The following is a 19,796-nucleotide window of genomic DNA, read 5'->3' as shown; positions in this document are numbered from 1 at the left end:
GTTGTTTATATTGGTGTCAATATATCTGCAAATAACTGTGAGATTCAAAGTTTCACGCTTTGGCTCTGAGCCAGAGAAATATTCGTTCAGCGCTTGATTTAGGCCAGGGCTTCTCAAATCCGGACTCTGTAATATTCAAAGTTTTCCTGTGTGACTCTTATAATGACATCCCCGCAATCATCCCGATTCATTTTCCAATACTTCCCCCTTATGCTTAATCTTTCTATGAAAAGTGAAAGTACCGTCAACACAGCGATCTGAAATGCGATAGAACTGCAAGAACTGTTCAAGAGAATTGTGCTTTCGCTTTATTTTGGCTTGAAAGCATGTTAAAATGAACATAAAAATGTCTGCATTCACTTCCATTAAAGATGTGCGTCGATCATCACATTTCTGAATCAGTGTAGCCCATGCTGACTGACGGACGCGTTCCGTATAATAAACTCATCCCAGATCCCAGATCAGCTTCTGCTTTTGAGGATAGGGTTAGGAGAGTATAAAGATTGTGTAAAATTACAGTAATTAAATGATGGAATAGCAAAAATGTTGTAATAATGTTGCTTGGAGTTGCATATTATATTAAGTCAATATAAGCACAAATGAATTTAATGTAGAGTTATATTAAAATCCAGACAACATTCAGAATGGATAATCAGTGGACTAAGTCCACAAATTCAAGCAATAATTTAATCTTTTTAAAGATAAAATGAGGTTTGACTTTGAATTTGTGTAAAAATTAATATTCAGGTAATTTTTTGATGAGAGACATTGGAGAGATTAGGGGTGCCTGTGTCCACAATGTGAGTCTTCTGTGTGAGAATAAACATTACTGATTGTGAGCTGCAGTATATATTTGCCATGTTGAATATGCAAGAGAGAATCTGATAATGACACATTTCTGATTCTATTTATATGTAGTCAATGACAGAGTGCAAGAATATATGTATTGCACAATTAATCATCTCAAATGTTTCGTTTTAAAATGATTCAGAATTATGCATAGTTGTATGCTGATGTCATCATCACTGTCTTTTGAACAGAGGACCAGGACTATGACCTATATCCTCAAAAGCCCCCACCCTCCATTTATTTATATATATATATTTATATTATTTATATATATATATATATATATATATATATATATATATATATATATATATATATATATATATATATATCATTATTATTATACAATTAATATTCTAAATAAATAACAGAAATTTGTCCTAAATGTAACTGGAACACAAAGACACAACTGGAGTGATGTATTAAGATAATTTGAGAAGTTTTTTGCAAGAATAATAATTTAATTCGACAATTCCATAAGATACAAAAAGATATGTTTTATAGAATTATCTGTGGGCTGCACGGTAGCGCAGTGAGTAGCACTGTCGGCTTACAGCAAGAAGGTCGCTGGTTCGAGCTACGGCTGGGTCAGTTGATGTTTCTGTGTGGAGTTTGCATGTTCTATTCGTGTTGGCGTGGGTTTTCTCCGGGAGCTCCGGTTTTCCCCACAATCCAAAAACTATAGGTGAATTGATGAATTAAATTGGCCATAGCATATACTGTAAAGGGAAGGGCATCCGCTGTGTTAAACATGCTGGATAAGTTGGCGGTTCATTCCGCTGTGGCGACCCCTGATTAATAAAGGGACTAAGTCGAAAAGAAAATAAATAAATGAATGAATGAGAATTATATGTTGTCTTTTTAGACCTGAATTGTGAACTGTTTTAGGCCTAATACCTGCCTGACTCTTCATCCTTCTTTTCTGCTTCATAGCATGTTTAGTTAAAATAAGATCATCATCATATTGTTTTAATTTTTGTTTTGTCCAGTTGCAAAACTTACACAGGTTTCACAATGCATAATCGCTGCGTATTTTTTCGAGGTGTCCCAAAGTTGCAAAAACTTCTAAGTGTTTGGAATGTACATTTGCTTTATTAAAATGAAAGGATGTCCAAGACAAAGCTAATAAGTGTCTTATGAGTATATGTACACTAGCAGTGGAATTTACTGGAATTCACCTGAAATCTTGCCTAGGGCTCCAAATTGGTTAGGGCCGGGCCTAATCATGATCATGCTGGATAATCGCGCGCGCACGCCTGTTTTAACACACTGCAGCAAAGCAATAATTTTAATGGAAGATGTCAGCCTCACTGAAAAGAATTGATGAAGAGAATAGACAGTTCAAAGTTGAATGAACAGATAAGTATGTGTTTATTTTGCCCTAAGCCAGCTCAAATCAGTAACCGTCTTGCTGTGAGGCCATTGTGCTACCTACTGCGCCACCGTGCTGCATCTTATGGATGTTTATTAAAAACAAGTTATGTAATATCAATTGTTTAATTTCTTTGCTTTGACCTTAATAAAAAAATTCAGATTTAGACCTTTTAATGTAGACATTGAGAACCCTTGTTTCAGGCTATCATTAACAGGTAGACCCAGATCAAGAGCCTAGAAATCTGCACTAGACTATTTTTTCAGTCTGATTCCCACTGGGTTTTATTTTGCACCCAATCGCCCCCACTATTTAATCACTCTTTCTTTATTTAAAACAAAATTCTTCTGACTGTTAATTCCCTGTTAAGACAGCGGTGAAGCCGAATGGTCTCCCTTTGCTGAACCTTTTATGTTCTGTGCTGATCTGGGTCAGTTGGCATGAGTATGGTTTCATTTTCCACACTGGGGCTGTTAACAGTTCTCTGTTATTTGATGTTTAATGTTAATAAAAATGCATTGTTGCCTTGGTAATGCAAGCGTAATTTAAACAAGAAATGTGAAAAAGTGGCATTAGAATAATGTCAAACGTGTGAGTCTTGTAAAATAATAAAAATTCAACATATATCCTCCTATTTTTATTTTAATTTGAAGCAAGCTAACAAAAAATACAAGTCATTTTGTAAAAAATGTACAAAAAGTTTAAATTCTTCATTTAACAGTTTAATTGTTAATAGAAAAATATATTTGATTTATTATTATTGTTATTTTACATACGTGGTACCATGGCTCAATGCTTAGCACTGTTGCCGCACAGCAAGAAGGTCACTGGTTCGAGTCTCGACTGGGCCAGGAGTGTTTCTGTGTGGAGTTTGCATGTTCTCCGTGTGTTGGTGTGGGTTTCCTCCGGGTGCTTCGGTTTCCCTCACAGTCCAAACACATGCGCTATAGGTGAATTTAATTTACTAAAATGGCCGGGGTGTGTGAGTGTGAATGAGAGTGAATGGGTTGTGGCTGGAAGGGCATCCGCTGCGTAAAAAATATGCTGGACTAGTTGGCAGTTCGTTCCGCTGTGGCAACCCCTGATAAATAAGGGACTAAGCCAAAAGAAAAAATAATAAATGAGTTTTAAGACTGTCTGGACTCGGCCGGACTCCACTCGGACTCGGATGTTAAGGACTCGGACTTAAGTCCGACTCGACCCCTTTTGGACTCGGACTTGTACTCGACGGGTTAAGGACTTGGTCTCGACTTGGACTCGACAAAGGTGGACTCGACCCCAACTCTAATCTTTAATGCCCCATGTGGTTTAATTTTTACAACACAGAAACCTTGTATTTTAACAGGGGTGTGTAGACATTGTGTAGACATTGTTGTCTGTCCATTCAGTCCATTATGTCCCAATCTAAGATCAGAAGAACCTCTTTCTTTCAGTTTCGAGAGAGGTCTGGCTGCAGGCCTGGTGCAGTGCATTCTGGGCTGCAACCAATGCTTTGTAATGGGCTCACCTAACCCCACCCCTAACCCTACCCATCACAGTGACGTCACTAGCTCCATTATAGTGCATTGTGTTAGATCCCAGTATTGTTGCCATTTTCTCATAACTTGTGATTTAATAATAATCTTTCCCTCATCTTTACTTAAAGCGATATTTTTTCAGCATTCAAAATTAATGATAATTTAGCCAGCTTATCAGCAGCTTCATTCTCCTCAACTCCTACATATGCCATCTTTTAAAAAAATTTACCCGGAATGGTTTTATCTGTTTTTCTCACAAATAATCCTTAGACTAGGAATGCAACTGTTTCCTGTTAGACTGAATTATTCCTGCAGGGGACGCTTAATGGCCCACAAAACTCTATCCACCTTTGAGAATCATTCTTTTTTTTTCTGACCTTATTGAATCAGTTTGAACACTAAATATGTAATGGTTTACATCTAAAATATATGGACATAATAACATAAGATATTATTATACCAACAGTGTCACAATCGCCTTTGATTGGTGAAAACTGATTTGATAGGCCTGTGGTGAGAAAAATTCAGTCATGTGACTTTGAATCTGATATTTGATTTTTCTCAATATATTATTATTATTTATTATATATTATAGAGTTAATTGATGGATTATGAAGACTTTTGTTATGATGTACTGCACCTCTGATATGGCTTGCTAGAGTATGAAACAAAATTTGTAAAAGCTATTTTCATCCAAATTAAGTTTTGTTCATAGATATATTGAAAAATGTTGAATAAACAGCCATTGACTTTCATGAAAATGTAGAGTCTGCAGCTTTATCAATGATTGGTAGTTGTATAGTCATTGTTTTATTATGAAGATCTGATATTCCAGTACACTCATTCATTCATTATTCTTCGGCTTAGTCTATTTATTTATAAGGGGTCACCACAGCAGAATGAACTTAGCCGCAAAGCTGTGCAGATGTATGCCAATTATAGCCATCACGGTGTGAAAAAAATTATACCACTATGAAACTGACAAAGGTATTCGATCAAAATAAATTGTTCACTTTAAGGTTTAATTATATATATCTGTAAATAAAACAGACAGGCACACTAAAGAAGTGTGCCTGATTAATGTCATTAATTACATTTTTATAAGATACAAAGAAAAAGTAAACTAAATGATGAGATCAGGGGCCTGTTTCAGTAAGGAGGTTCAAACAATTCAGAGTTTAAACTTGAACTCTGAGTTGATTTACCGAGAGATTAAAAACTCTGAGTTTTCGGTTTCAGAACAGCTGATCTGAGTAGGGTCAATCAACTTCGAGTAGACCAACTCAGAATTAAGCGCGCACACCGTGACTTTAAAAAGGCATTATCAATGGAGCGCAGACATTACGAGTGACTATGGCAATATCTTATAAAAGAGATCACCCTTTCTTTCTCCAGCTGAACTTGATGTTCTCATGCAAAGTTATAGCAAATATGAGTGTATATATTTGAAAAGAAGCAACCATCAGTGAAGAAGAGACAGTTAGCATGGGAAAACAGCTGCTCAAGTTAATGCCTAATTTAACTTTTTAAGTATTTAAATATTTAAGTATAATAAAATAAGTAATGTAATTTGTGACGTTTATATATTTTTTTCTAAACTTTTTTATACATTTATTAGTTTTAAATGATTTAACAGTGCACTTGTGTGTCTGCCTCCTTTTATTGATCAAGTGATAGAGGTTAATATAACATTTAGAAGGTAAGCAGTACTAAAAATAATTTTTAGAAAGAATAATAATCCCATTAATCTAGTTACAGTGCATGTCGAAGGTGAATTTAATTTAATTATTTATTAAAAAAGGATAAGCCATTCTAGTACAGTTCTTCTGTGTGTGACTAAATTGTAGGCAATAGCTATGTTTCCATCCAAATATATTACATAAATTTATGTGCAAAACTGGAATATTGCATAAAAGATGCGAATAAAATTCCATCCAACGAGTCAATAAGAAAAAAATTGTCACTTCCTGATTAAACTGGCACCAAATATCAAAAGTAAAAACAGAATTTACTGTGGTAGAAGAAGCTGCGTCAATTAATTCTTTATTTAGCCTAATTAACGTACTTGCGCCTCGATGTCAGAAGACAATGCTGAAACACAATGAACACGTGGGGGCGTCTGAAGCCATGAGATGCGGAGACTCTTGACACGCACCAGACGTTCGGAGGTAATTAATAATATACACTAATACTGGAACAGTTAAGGCATTTTAGAATGACTAAAACAATATTTAAGACATGTTACAGTTTGCTCAGCCTGCTGGTTTGTCCATTTACACACATTTTCATTATCATATGATCATGATCTTTTTTTTAATGCACATACTGTAATTTGTTCAGTAAAAGTGTTTCCATCGTAGTTTATGCGCACATTTTCTATCGAATAAAAGTTTATCCTACTCAGTTATGCGCGTTTTTTATGCATATTTTAAAAAGTTATGTGCATCATGACGTTTCTATCAATCGTTTTTATGCACGTATCCTAAATGAGCATTAAAATAGGTAGGTGGAAACGTAAGGCTAAGGCGAGAAATACCGCTTCATCTTTAAAAAAGGGGAGGAGACAGACAGAAACTGAGTTTAGAGAATAAAACCTGCTTCTGACCAGGTTAGATTCACCGAGTAAGTTACCACAGTAACTAACTCTGAGTTAAAGTTACCTCTCTTTCAGAAACAGGCTTGACTTACCCTGCTTTCTCGAGTTTAACAAACCTGCCATTTTGAAACGGAAAACCCAGAGTTTCTCTTATTTCAGGGTTAAAATACTCTGAGTTTTCAGGTAACCTCCTTTCTGAAACAGGCCCCTGATGTGTTTAAATGTTTTTTACATCTGCAGCTGTAGACGTGCATAAATGCTGTTGACTTTGCTGGACTGTAAACTTTGACCAGCTGTTTGTTTAACCACCATGCACACTTCAGAGCTTTCCGGAAATGCACACGTTAAGCAAAAGCTGAAGGCAGTTTTTATCTAACCACAGGTGTGTTTTATTCGAGACACTGCTCGCTTAATGTCATTAAACACCGGAAACACCACATTTGGCTTTTTTTTTTTTTTTTTTTGATGGTATTTTTTATTTATTTATTTTTTAGCTTACGGTATGCTTGGTCAAGACTAAACCAAATGTGTGTTCAGAAGTCAGTAAAGGTTGCGGTGAAGTGTCATGGTTTCTGGGTGTTTTTTCCAGCAGAAGTTGAGTCTCTTTTACAGTTACAGGATGATATAAATCAGACATTATATATCAGAGGCTCAATCACCAACATCCGGTTAATTCCCTGAATTCATTGTCCAATTAGCCAGTGATTATCATGCAGTGTAATGCACCCTGTCACTCAACAAATGGGTTAAGCCTTGAAACTGAAAATACTAAAATAATGAAATGGCGAGCCCAGAGTCCTGAATTAAACCTGAAAAGATCATGATCACAACAGAGCAATGCAAGAGACTAGTGATGTGTTGTGAGAGTCTAGCAATGTCTTGTGTGAAGCTTGAGAGACTAGTGATGTTGTGACAGAGTGATGTCCGGTGAGAGACTATTGATGTCTGTGAGAGACTAGTGATTTCCCGTGTGAAACTATGTCCTGCTCTACTAACATGTTAAAACCGCAACAACAAATCCTTCAAATTTTAAACATAAAAATTTACTTATTTCAGATTTTTTTTTCTAATTTTAGTGTTCATTGTATTTAAAGTCCCTTGCTTTGTATGTCTTTATAATTGCTTTGCTCTAATTTGATCAGACTGAGTAATAGCAGTATTTATTAGCGAGGCCTGTTTTATCCAGTTCTTGTTTCTTTCTAAAATATTTGTTTGATTTGAGAAGTTTTTATTATAAAGTTGGATTAGCTGGCTAGTCAGTTTAGTTTGCACCAATCCTGCGTTTTAGGTAACACAAATTCAGCTTGATTTTAAGCACTCTGTAAGAATCAGCTCTTTGGTTTAAATCATGTTTAAACTTTGGGGATTCGAATCAAAGATTCGAACATGATTCACATAGAATTATTTAAAGCTTACACTTAACTTTAGTATTTGTCCAGCAAATAGAACGTTTAGGTGTAAAGCAATTCTGTATTATATTATTACGTGGCCAACAATAACAATATAAAAACAGTATCTAATTATTTAATGAGCAAGGTAGCAGTATCTGAAGCTGAGGCATTAACTTATAAAGAACACAACACACCAACACTGATCTTAAAACGAAACAAAAGTTTATTGCTACTCTACAACACAAAGTACTAATCTAACGTTACGTAAAACAAACAAACGCACATACATACACACACTCACAAGCAGTTTGAGGAGAGTTATGACTGAGTGGATTCAACTTCTAGCATTTGCTACGTTCTTAGCATTGCAACCTGAGAGAAACCATAAAAGCAGAGAATCTTGCTATTCTTTACTACTTAAACATAATTCACACCAGTGTCAGCAATGGATAGAAACCTCGTTTGTGCTACTTGCGTTCTGATGTAATTTTTGGTTTCCTCGACTGGTCCAAAGGGAAATCCCGGCGAAGCTGATTGGTCAGCGTAGCAACTTCAGTGACGTGATGGAATTCCCTTGTCGGTGAAGAGGGGTTTCCTTAGTCGGTTGCTAGGGATACAGATGTTGGACAAAGCGGCGTTCGAAGTCCTTCCTGGGTTCCTGTAGTTATGATGAGTTTCAGAGTTTGGATGTGTTGACCCGATGGCTTGTTGTTGAAGCAGTTGCACAAGCAGATCGGGGGTCGAGCCGGCAGCAAGTGAAGGTCGCGGTCTGCTCCGTGATGTAACGAGGCTTCCGGCGAGGCGATGTAACGGCCACAGCACGAGAAGAGCGACGTCCGGGCAGCGACGGCGGTGACGACTGGCAAAGATGACCGGCAAAAGACGACGATGAAATTCCTTTGTTCAAAGTTTTATAGGCTTTGATAGAGGCTGGGTCTACACAATACTTGTCCAGTCAGATAAGGTGTGGGGTGGAGTCACACCCCAATTCTGCCCTCTAGGAGGCCGGGTTGGTACTTTGTGTGGGCGCTGCTTTGATTGCAAAGTTGTTAAAATGAAGTCTCATAACATGGACATCTTTCATAGTATGGTTTCTTCATATAAACCAATGCATTTGAAACTTTCCTAGCTTTCAATCAATACCAAACATGAAGTATTTCACAAACATTCTGTAGATTTCATTTGTCACTGAGGGCTATTACTCAATAACTATCTATAACAGTTTTGTTAAACACACGGAACATGTACACACAAAAACCTACAGAAACATAAAGCAAACGTACATTACTCAAATAAACTGTTTGACTTAAATGTCCATTAAACTTTGGAAGCGTTTCTGATCGCTTCTGTGTCTGCCTGAGAATGTGTATTCCTTGCAGACGCCAAAGGGCACGCGAACCAAAAGGTACTTCTCAAAAACCGGTTTGGTGGGTTTTTGATTGTAGAGCCTCTTATTGTTTTAAGGTGTAAAGTTAATTAACACGCAACTGTGATGTTGACTGGCTAGTCATCCTGTGGATTGCCTTTTGCTGGGTGCCTGTGGATTGCTTTGAAAATGAAATCAAAGCTCAGACTTGTAGGCACCAACCAATCTTTTAAGGATAACATGGTCTGTGACTTGTTCGGTTCTGGAACGATCCGTTGACTCCCCACAACTCTTTGTTGCCATGGTATTATGGAACAGCTGAGCTAAGCTGAGATCCCTTCATGTTACCTAAAACCCAGAATTGATGCAACCCAAACTCAAGCCAGCTAGTCTGGCTTTGTGGTACAGGCCCTATGTACTTGATTAATTTATTTTTCAATAATGATGATAAACCAATCAATGCATGCAGGTTTTATGATGTTAGGTGTCAGGTGTTGTTGCAGGGAAGAGACAAACACTCAAATTAAGAATTACACGTCATTTACTGAGCAGAGACATGCAGAACAGATCATTCTTTTAAGCAAAGAAAGCATAACTAAGAGACAGAACCACAGCATGATAAACTGACAGGTTAATATCACAAAAAAAATTATAAGGTCTAAAAACCATTTTTTAAATTCTCTTAATAAGTTATGGGTTTTGGGCATAACATGCACTAAACTAATTAAATTCTTATCTCCCATTCCCTTTGAGAGCTAGTTGGTAATGTACAGCACATTGACTATTTAAATGGTGAAATTTGTGAGCAGAAAAAAACTAAACACTTCACGAGTGAGGAAATGGAATAATTTTGCACGGTAGCAGACCCTCTAAGAGATGAACCTCAGGTGTCAACCCCAATTGGCCATTTATTTGGGAAATGGTGGTGATTTTGGACACACTCCATTAAAGACATCAACTCCATATAGGCTTTAATTTTATAAATTAGTTCATTATAATTTAGTCCATGACTAACATCCACACACACATCCTACTTATGCCACTATATGCATATATCAACTCATCAGGTGGACAAACCTAGCACCAAACACAAACAAAAATATGTATATAACAGGAAATAATAAAAGTTATAATAATAATACAAATATTAAACAAATGTAAACTGTCATAAATAAACTGGCCACAAAAGAGTTGGATCCCACCAAAGCCCGAAGTGAAGAAGGCATGGGAGGAGGTAACAGTTTTTATATTTATGTACACAATATTAAGTTTTTACATTTTAACTCTAACATTTTTAAATATAAATATATTTGTGTGCTTCTGTTCCTGCCTGTGTTCATAATAAGCAGTATGTACACACATTTAAGACAGGCATAAGTGCATGTTACTAATGCCATTTTTGAAAAAAACAAAAAGAAAACCTGCAGTATTGACTTTACACTAGATTTTAGTCAGTCAATGTCTATTTCAGTTGTCTCAAAATAATCTGATATTTGCATTAGACTGAAACTAGCAATAAATGGTTGCATTGCGCCTGGCACCGCATGCCCAATATGTGAAAATGACTCAATATTAATCAAGATTGTCTCTTTTTATGATAAGGTTTACTAAATACTGTTTAGAGCACATTAGATGTGATGGCTGCTTATTAATAATAATAATAATAATAATAACAATAATAATAATAAGCAAAACAAAAGTAGTATCTGTGTTACGACTTTTCTGGCCAATGCTTACAGGTAACAGGTATCTGCTTGTTTTGAGGTCCAAGCCGCCACTCATTTAAATTGAGAAATTACTTGTTTATGACAGCGTTTTAGTCATGTCACACATTAAAGTGAATTTTGTATAAAATCATGGTGTACACAACAGTATCTGGACTTGCTGCATCACAGACACCAATATTTAAACTTTTTTTTTAATTTATCACTTTCTGGCCATCTGATATTAGGCATGGATGTATATATTGAGATTGTGATTTTCAAAAGTATTATATCGCTTTATAAACGGTTATTATTACCATTTAATGACTCTCCCTATACAGTTTGATAGAGCGCTTAGACCCGGAAGCCGCTTTGTGTGACATCAATCACTTAACAAGCGAATTTCATCTCACTGAGAAAAAATCTAATTTATGTCTAATTCAAACTCTTAATGTAAAATTCATGCTTAAGTACATGAGTCCTTATGCCACTCTTGTGATTATTTGTAAAGATATTTTACTCTTGTAATCTAAATGGAAACTTTTTTTTGTTTTTTCTTTTTATAAATTTTACACCCTGGAGTTTATGGGGGGAGATCACTTTTTATATAAACAAATCACGTATTATATAAACAAAAAAAGCCATATACTATTAGTATATTATCACCACACCTGGTAATTTAAGGTATAGGCTATAGATAAAACTATGCACCAATAATTAACTATAGTTAAGTTTGACATGTTTTCAAGTGTGTGTGAGAGCATGTGGTTTGTTTGTGCTTGTGGCTTTATGTGCTTTTCTTGTAGTTGCAAAAACAGTGAAGTATTTTTTATGAAATCTAATTATAGGTTAGAAAGCCACAGGTGAGCTGTGTAACTGTCATTGTTTACTGTTTTAAGCCTGTGCAAACGCTACTGTTGAACGAAGTTGTCCAATTATGCTAATGATAACATTATTAGACCATATTTACTAGGGATGTAAGGGTATCAGAATTTCACGGTACGGTAATACCTCGGTATGAATGTCACGGTACGGTATTTATTGAATCATTTACAGGAAAAAACAAAACTTATGAAAATACTCCAAAAAAAGTGCCAAAAGTGTCAATGACATACAAATTAGCCATCTATCTGTAAGCTTTGAAACAGGAACTTCAATTTTAATAACAAAAAATTATTAAACCATGTAAAAACAATAAAGTTTCAATTTAGTATTGTTGAAAACTCATCACATTCAACATTTAATCACACTCAGCCCATCTACACAGATGAGAGCTCTGCTAGTCGGACTTCTCATCAAGCATCTCCCGCTGGATCTAATCTCACTATATTTATTAAACGGGATATTTCATTTATCTTGTTGTCTTTATCTAACGACATATTCCCTGACTTTGGTCATTGGAATCTATTACTTGTTCTCAGGTAACGTGTTTTGGCTGAGCGCAAAGATAAGTTAATGATTAATGTAACCACGTACATTCTGTATATTGACTGATCGCTTGCCTTTATTTCCTATAATGTATAAACTTATTGTATGTTATACTTTTAACATGGCCATTATCGATTATTAAAACTGATACTCAGCAAAAGAGAGGCTGTGTTTCGTATTTTCACTGAAATTGAAAGGAGGCAGTTGTTATCGGCTCCGTTTTGTTATAAATATCCACACAGTGAAGATGACGCTCATCTTATGCAGCATGACGCCTCAACATGTCTGCTGTATAAGTTGCTAATATTAAAATGAAAATAGGCAGTTCCTTAAATCATGTTTACATTTTATTGTTGATAAAGTGAAACAACGAAGCCAGGGTGAATGAAGTTATAAAGTACACTGTTCCCTTTGAAGATTTACCCGTGTCCTCGGTATAGTCTGCTTTTCCATATCAAACTGAGAAGAAGAGACTGCAGCCTTGATCAAACTTGCGAAGTCTGAACTTACAAGGAGAGGATGCAGGACTGAACTGTGCGTGTTAGGCTACTTAATATTCAGGAAAAGCCCCAATCAGAGAGGCGAACGTCTGCAGCCCCGCCTCCATTTTCAGAAGTCTCCGTTTTCCATTATCCACACTGAGACATTATCCACACATTTCGAAACGCTCCGTTTTCGGCGCTCGAGAACTTCGGCGTAGTGTGGACGGTTGGCGTAACCGTAGCAAAACTTATGCGTTTTCAAACTAAAACGCATTAGTGTAAACGGGGCCTTAGAGTTTTCCAGCTCTTTTCATCCCCGCTTCTAGCAGCACACCCCATTTCCGCATTACTGGATCTGTAGCGACAACAGACCGCAAGGGATGATGGTCAAGCATGGGCTGTTGGGTATTGTAGTTTTTGCTACCTCCCGTTCGCTTCATTCGCCTAAGCAAATTTTCTCAGAAGACCTATAGTTTTACCGAGTCATGCGACTTCGGTAATATCGAAAAAAATTAATATTGCGGTATGACGGTATTTACAATACCGTTACATCCCTAATATTTACAGTTTCCAACTGGCATTATAATCTAACACCCAAAATCCTCCAGTTTGGAATGGGATGCCGGTGGCTAAATGTTGACATCTTAATTTCTGAATTAAATAATAAACTACAGATTGTGTTGTAACAGCTTTAATGAACAAAACAACAGCTTACTGACTGTTTAACACACACACAAACTGTATAATACAGAATAGATACTGTATGGCTACAGTCAGACCGGCTATTCATTACACTCATTACAAAACCATATAATGTATTAGCAAAAGATAATCCAAAATAACACAAGTCATAAATAAAATAAAAAAAACAGTTTTGAAGTGTTACAGTTTTGCAAAAATTTCTGAACACAAATTAGCTTTTTAGATAAATAGCATGTTATTCAACCAAAAAGAACAAAAAAATAAATTACAAAATGTAAAACTACTTAAGTTAAATATGAGGTTTAAATATTTTGCTATGAACTCCAATGACTGGACAAACTAATAGGAGAGAGCTGTTTTAATGGAGTTTGATACCTTAAATACAATGAAAAGAAAACTTACAATTTTCTAGATGAAATAATTACAATGATAATGGGTGTGTGTTTGTGTCCAGGAGTTCACTATGTTTGTGCGCACACTCAGAGAAGATGTGTGTGCTTTACTGACTCATTAAGGTCAGAGAATTGTCTCAAACAGCCATGTGTGTATGGCTTATCCTGTTTCAAATGCAGCTAAAGCTTCTACATGATGGTACAGTAATAGTTTGATTAATGCGTTTTCATTTCTTTACAGCACTTAAATAATGTGAGTGAAATAGGAATAGTTCACCTCTTATTTTGATTTTTGTTTATGATGATTATGACTTAAAGCATATTTAAAATGCTATTCCATCGCATGATTATTTTTTGTGGTGGTAGTTGTAGCAGCCTTTTCTTTTGGACACGTCAACCTCTGAACACTGTCAGTTGTGTGCAAAACACTTGATTTGCGGTTCAAATCCAATCCTGCCTCCAATCTTCAGTACTAAATTAATTTAATCAAATCAAAACATCACAACTCAAAATACAACTTTTTACCTTGACGAGAAACCTTGTCACGATTTAGTCTCTTGAGATCCCAGATCTCGTCACACCTCTAGTATACTAACATATGCATTTTTAAATGTTGTCATCTTTCATTGAACTAAAACTGATTATGCTAGTACTTCACTTTTCCCTAACTCATGCTAAATCATGTAATGTAAACCATTGATAGATTTGATTTACCTGCACTTGGCTTAAGCTTTGTGGTTCTTGAAGATTAACTTGAGACTGTTGTAGGTGCACATCTTGTGATTGGTTCAAGTTGTCTCTTGTTTTCTTCTTTTTTCTTGCTAGTCCTTAAAGTGACATTTAATCAGATTTTAATTTTAAAGTCTCTTCATTTGAACAGTCAAAAAAATAAATAAATATAAATATATCATATTAAAAAAACTCACGATGATCACAGTAATCAGAATGCCATTCAACAGTCCAGATGTAAGGCTAATAATCTGCCATGTTCTCGGGCTCGTCTTAGCCTCTGTAGGCTTCTGAATCTCCGGAGTTGTAAACAATACTGTGCAATTATTGAAGGAGCATACTATGTGTTACATTTTGATTGAAAGTCATTTAAATTCTTATTTTATAATTACTGAAAGCTCGCTCACTCACTAGTGGTGTGTAAGTTGGTGCCATTTTCAAAGTGCAGTTTGGTCCCGTTGCTGTATTTCGGATGTTCTTCTTTGGTCACACAGTAATAAAGTCCCAACTCATCAATTGTGACATTTTGAATGAATAAACAGTGTTTACTCTGCACTAAATATTTCTGTCTAAAAGTTTTATTGTAGTAAAAAGTTGCTGCAGTTGTTGAAGAGCTTAATATCGGAACTGGATGATCTGGTAGTTTCAGGAATAACCAGTAAACCTGCTTTACATCAAAATCACAATTTAGAGTCACACTTTGACCCAAATCTGTTAGTTGATTTGTTAACATTTCAGCATCCTTAAACCACATGAGCAAATCTGTGAAATAAAGCACACACATTGAGACCTTCAACAAAGTTGTGCCATTAAAACAATAAATAATATCATAAGTACAAACATCCATAAATGCAATAAACTCAAAGAGAAGAAGCAGCACAGCCTTCATGTTGTTAAAGCCCTTGAGGGCTGAGTTTGTTTCACGCTGCCTTTAAAATGACTCGTTTAAATCAGAGCTTTCATGAGTGGACTTGTAGTCACACAAGAGGAAGTTTGTGCTGACCACATTCTGCATTCTCCATTTTGCACAAACCAATCCACTCCTATATATTAGCAATTCAGCTTTCTTGTGTCATAAACATAATTTTTTAACATCAGATGTTGGTTGTGTCAAATTCAAACGAAAATAGTTTTATTGCAGAAACCAGGTTTTACATCGGACAACATTTGGAGCAAAAATCTAAAATTACATTGTTGCATATTTATGGATTCATCCACTTAATTTTTTTTTAAGTTAATATGAACAATAATGAACAGGAAATTTACATTTTTGTTCTGCCTGTTTTGTAAATTTGGTTGTTTCTTTAAATGTTGGTGATTTATTCCTCTTCAGTCAACACACTACTAGCTCCCTGTGATCAGCAAAAAAACTGCATATGAATGTAGAGTAAAATTTTGATCAGTAACATTTCATGATTCACGGTGGCACGATAGATTGACCTGCACCTATTCACACCTGCAGCTTCTCCACAATGGATGTCCAGCATTTTTGAGCCTCTGGTACCTACACTGCAGCTCTGCACTAGAAGTTTGGCCAAAGGGGAAACGGTCGTGCCCAACTGAGCCTGGTTTCTCTCAATGTTTTTACTTTTACTTTTGTCAGTTAGTGAAGTTTTGGTCCTTGCCACTGGCTTGCTTGGTTTTGTACTTGTGTAGCTGCGCATTGATGGATTTGCTCTTCAATGTTTGGACTTTCAGCAGTGAAAATTAAACCACACTGAACTGAACTAAACTTCAACTCTGAAAACTGGACTGACACAGTTACAGTTTACATTGTAAAAGCGCTATAGAAAAAAAAAAGATGAATTGAATTGGAAATCAAGACCACCCATGTTGTCTGATGAAATTGGCAGATTAGTTAATATGAAAATCCGAAACTCTTTTGTTCACTTTTTTTTCTCATTAAAAGAACCAACTCAGATTTTAATGAGCCAGACCCTCCAAGCCACTTTTGCAAATGTGACGAGGGTATAGAGAAGAGTTTAAATCTCTTTAAATAAAAATAACCAACTACGCCACCCTGGGGAGTTACCCAGGGAAATAACTATTAGAAAAAGGACACAGGTTCATTTCTCCTAGAAAGGCACAGAGACGTGAGTAAATGCAAAGGTACAAAAATATTTATTTTGAATAAAACTGTCAAATTGTACAGTTCTTAAAAGCACATCAAAAACTCCCACTTCATTATTAAATACAAAAAGAAACAATAAATTAACAAACAAAACAAGGATTGGAGGTTCCCACTGACTGGGTACGAGTGGACCGACTTTACCCCAGCACACGCACACACCACAGTGCACTCAAATCACACACTCAGTGTCCCACAGCACATGGTAGAGAAACACCACCACCCGTGGAAAAAGACCCGTCATCCATCGGGGAAAACCTCAGTTCCTGAAATAAACAAAAATAAAATAAATAACCAACAAAATGCATCAATAAGTGGGTCAATCAGGTTAACACACCTACTTTACATGATCTAATTGAAAGACAGCTACAGCTGTAGTTACACCATCTGACCTACACTAAATCCAAACATCAATTGATACTCAAAATAATATGACTAATAAACACACAAAAAATATCTTAATAACTTATATCTTAAATATCTTAATAACAAAAACAAAATCAATGCTCTGCATAAATTAAAGACAAAACAAAAAGCAGAGCATTACTAATGTTAACAAATCAATCATCCAAAACAAATAAACAAATGAAAGAATGAAGTGGAGCACAAAGCAGCACGCCAAGGATTAATGCAGGCAGTCCCCGTTAACAGCTGCATTGGTGGCGTCCAATCGGTAGCCAACATGCCTGCATTAGCAGCAGTAGAAGACGATCTCCGGTAACCACAGCAATAGCGATGAATACGGGAGCTAATAAACAAATTATACCAGAGGAAGATCCGACATAAAGGGAAAGGGGAGAAAGAAAAAGGTAGGATCCTAATGAGAAAAAGCGCAAACAAGCCCATTAACATGGTCCTTTAAATGATCACACAAAATCAAAGTGCTTCACTTACCAATGGGCACACAATCGGACACGTTATAATCACTCATTGGTCGATACAAGAATACAGCGAGGTGCCGGAATTAATAGCTGTACGGCATAAAACACGCAGGTTAAATGCCGCTAAACCCCATTATCCAGCCAGTTAAAAGCCATCACATACCTGCAACTGAGCAGTCATCCAGCCACCACAGCCCAGGGAAAAGCCACCGCCACACAATGCACTAGAACAATGCCAAAAGATAGCTTAACGTGGGTCCATTCAAACAACTTAGGAAAAATTATTAGAAAGAGCACAGAGCCTCTACCTGTAACGTAGACTAACCATGTTCCATACACTTTTCGCTATTCAGCGCACTCAAACGACCACTCCTCCGTCATTCAAAGCCAGATAAGCATGCTTGTGTGTTCATTCTCTGGGGGAATACCTATTGCACAATCTAAATCTTGATTAATGTTATTTGGACCAGTAGTTTTTGAGAAAAGATGGGATAAGTACCGCCTTTGCATGTGTACGGAAGATGATAGGTATTAACAGTGTTCCGTACACGATTAAAATAGTGTTCCGTACAGGGCGCATAACTTTAATTTACTGGCAAAAATGGCCATTGTTTGAAGTCTTATTAAAATCTTATGTCAGAATATACTATTATTGTGTTTAACTTGAAGTTAATGATATATTCAATAAATCTTTTATGAAAGTTTGAAATGAGAGCTTCAAAATCATTTACTTTTTATATCATGTTTATTTTATTACAGCATGAAAATTTAAAATATTAAAACATTAAATTCGTGCACATTAACGCTAACTTGACTGACCTTTTATGAATATAAACATCATCACTGCAAAAGGAGGATCCAAACAGCGTTTGCAGCCTGTCTCTCAGGCAGAGAGTTGTGACATGCGGTCATCACCCACAACTGATGTTTAAACATCCCCATTTCAAAGCATTTATTCAACAAAAGATAATTTATTTACCAATTTGTAATAACATAATATTCACTTCATAAAGACTGTAATACCGTGTGATGCATAAATTAAATGCAAAAGCATATTGTCGGGGCTTTAAATGTCTCCCCTCCCAGGCGACACTAGCACTGTAAGCTTGCCCACTTTCTATTTTCAAGCGCATTAGGTGGACATAGCAAACTTACTGATTTTACTCGGAAACATATAGTAGGAATGTCTCTGTTGTGGTTGGAGCTGAAAGAGTGAGAATTAAAGATTACACAGATATATAGCTTGCCTACTACCCTTAAGTATTTATTCAGAGATTAACGTTAAAAGTTCATCTGTACGGAACATCGTTGTGTACGGAACATGGTTAGTCTACGTTAGCCGCGACTACAGACACCCAAACCAGTGCATCGGAGTTGGACGTGACGCATCCTAAGCACCAACCAATCAGGTTTTAAAAAGGCGGTGCTACGTGCCGATTGGTCGATGTCAATGCCAATCAGCTGCACTACACCATCACACAAAGTAAAGCCTCACATAATTGGTTTTACATAGGAAGGTGAGTAAATAATAAATAAATAATAACCTTTTCAGTAGTTTGGGAGTCTGTATAAATGAATAACTAAAGGTTACAGCCTGTTTTACCTGCCTGCTATGCACATAGCCTTACTTATCCGCTTGTTAAGTGTGATGTCACGCGAAGCGGCTTCCGGGTCCAAGCGCTCTATTCAACTGAATGGGGAGACTCATGAAATGGTAATAATAAACGTTTACAAAGCGATTTAATACTTTTGAAAATCACGATCGCAATATATATGTCAATGCCTAATATCCAATGGCCAGAAAGTCATTCATTTTTAATAAATTGTTAAATTTTTGGTATTTGTTATGCAGCAAGCCCAGAGATTGTTGTGTACACTATGATTTTATATAAAACTAACTTTAATGTGTGATAGGAATAAAACGTGATCATAAACGAATGATTTCTCCACTCAAATGAATGGCGGCTTGGACCCGGAAACAGTATTACATACATCACCACTTAACAAGCAAATTGCAGTATTTCTGAGGACAGTTATGTTGTTTTGTTCTCTGTCCTCGAGCTATACAAGTGTTTCCAAATTTCTTCAACTAATGCCTGTTTTTAGTTGACATCAAGTGATAATTAACATTCTTTATACCCGAGACAATCAATAATTACGCAGCCCTTATTAGCCCTTAAAGGTGCATTATGTAAGTTTGATGCCCAGTGTTTGAACTAAGTATTGCACTCTTAGTTCCCTCCTGTGACGACCTTACGCA

General features: G+C 36.2%; 1 long non-coding RNA gene across 1 annotated transcript; it reads right to left on the bottom strand.

Moving 5' to 3' along the window:
• Nucleotides 1-6,826: 6,826 nt before the first annotated feature.
• Nucleotides 6,827-10,289, bottom strand: LOC147831619 (uncharacterized). The gene is made up of 3 exons (XR_015522234.1): nt 9,379-10,289; nt 7,049-7,653; nt 6,827-6,906 (listed from the first exon to the last, which is right to left on the bottom strand). It is a non-coding gene; the product is annotated as an uncharacterized LOC147831619 (long non-coding RNA).
• Between the last annotated feature and the right edge of the window lie 9,507 nt (nt 10,290-19,796).

This window comes from Danio rerio, chromosome 22, assembly GCF_052040795.2.
Source record: "Danio rerio strain M-AB ecotype USA chromosome 22, GRCz13ab, whole genome shotgun sequence".
NCBI lineage: Eukaryota > Metazoa > Chordata > Actinopteri > Cypriniformes > Danionidae > Danio > Danio rerio.
The sequence above is the reverse complement of the archived record's forward strand: the minus strand, read 5'-3'. Positions and strand labels throughout refer to the sequence as shown.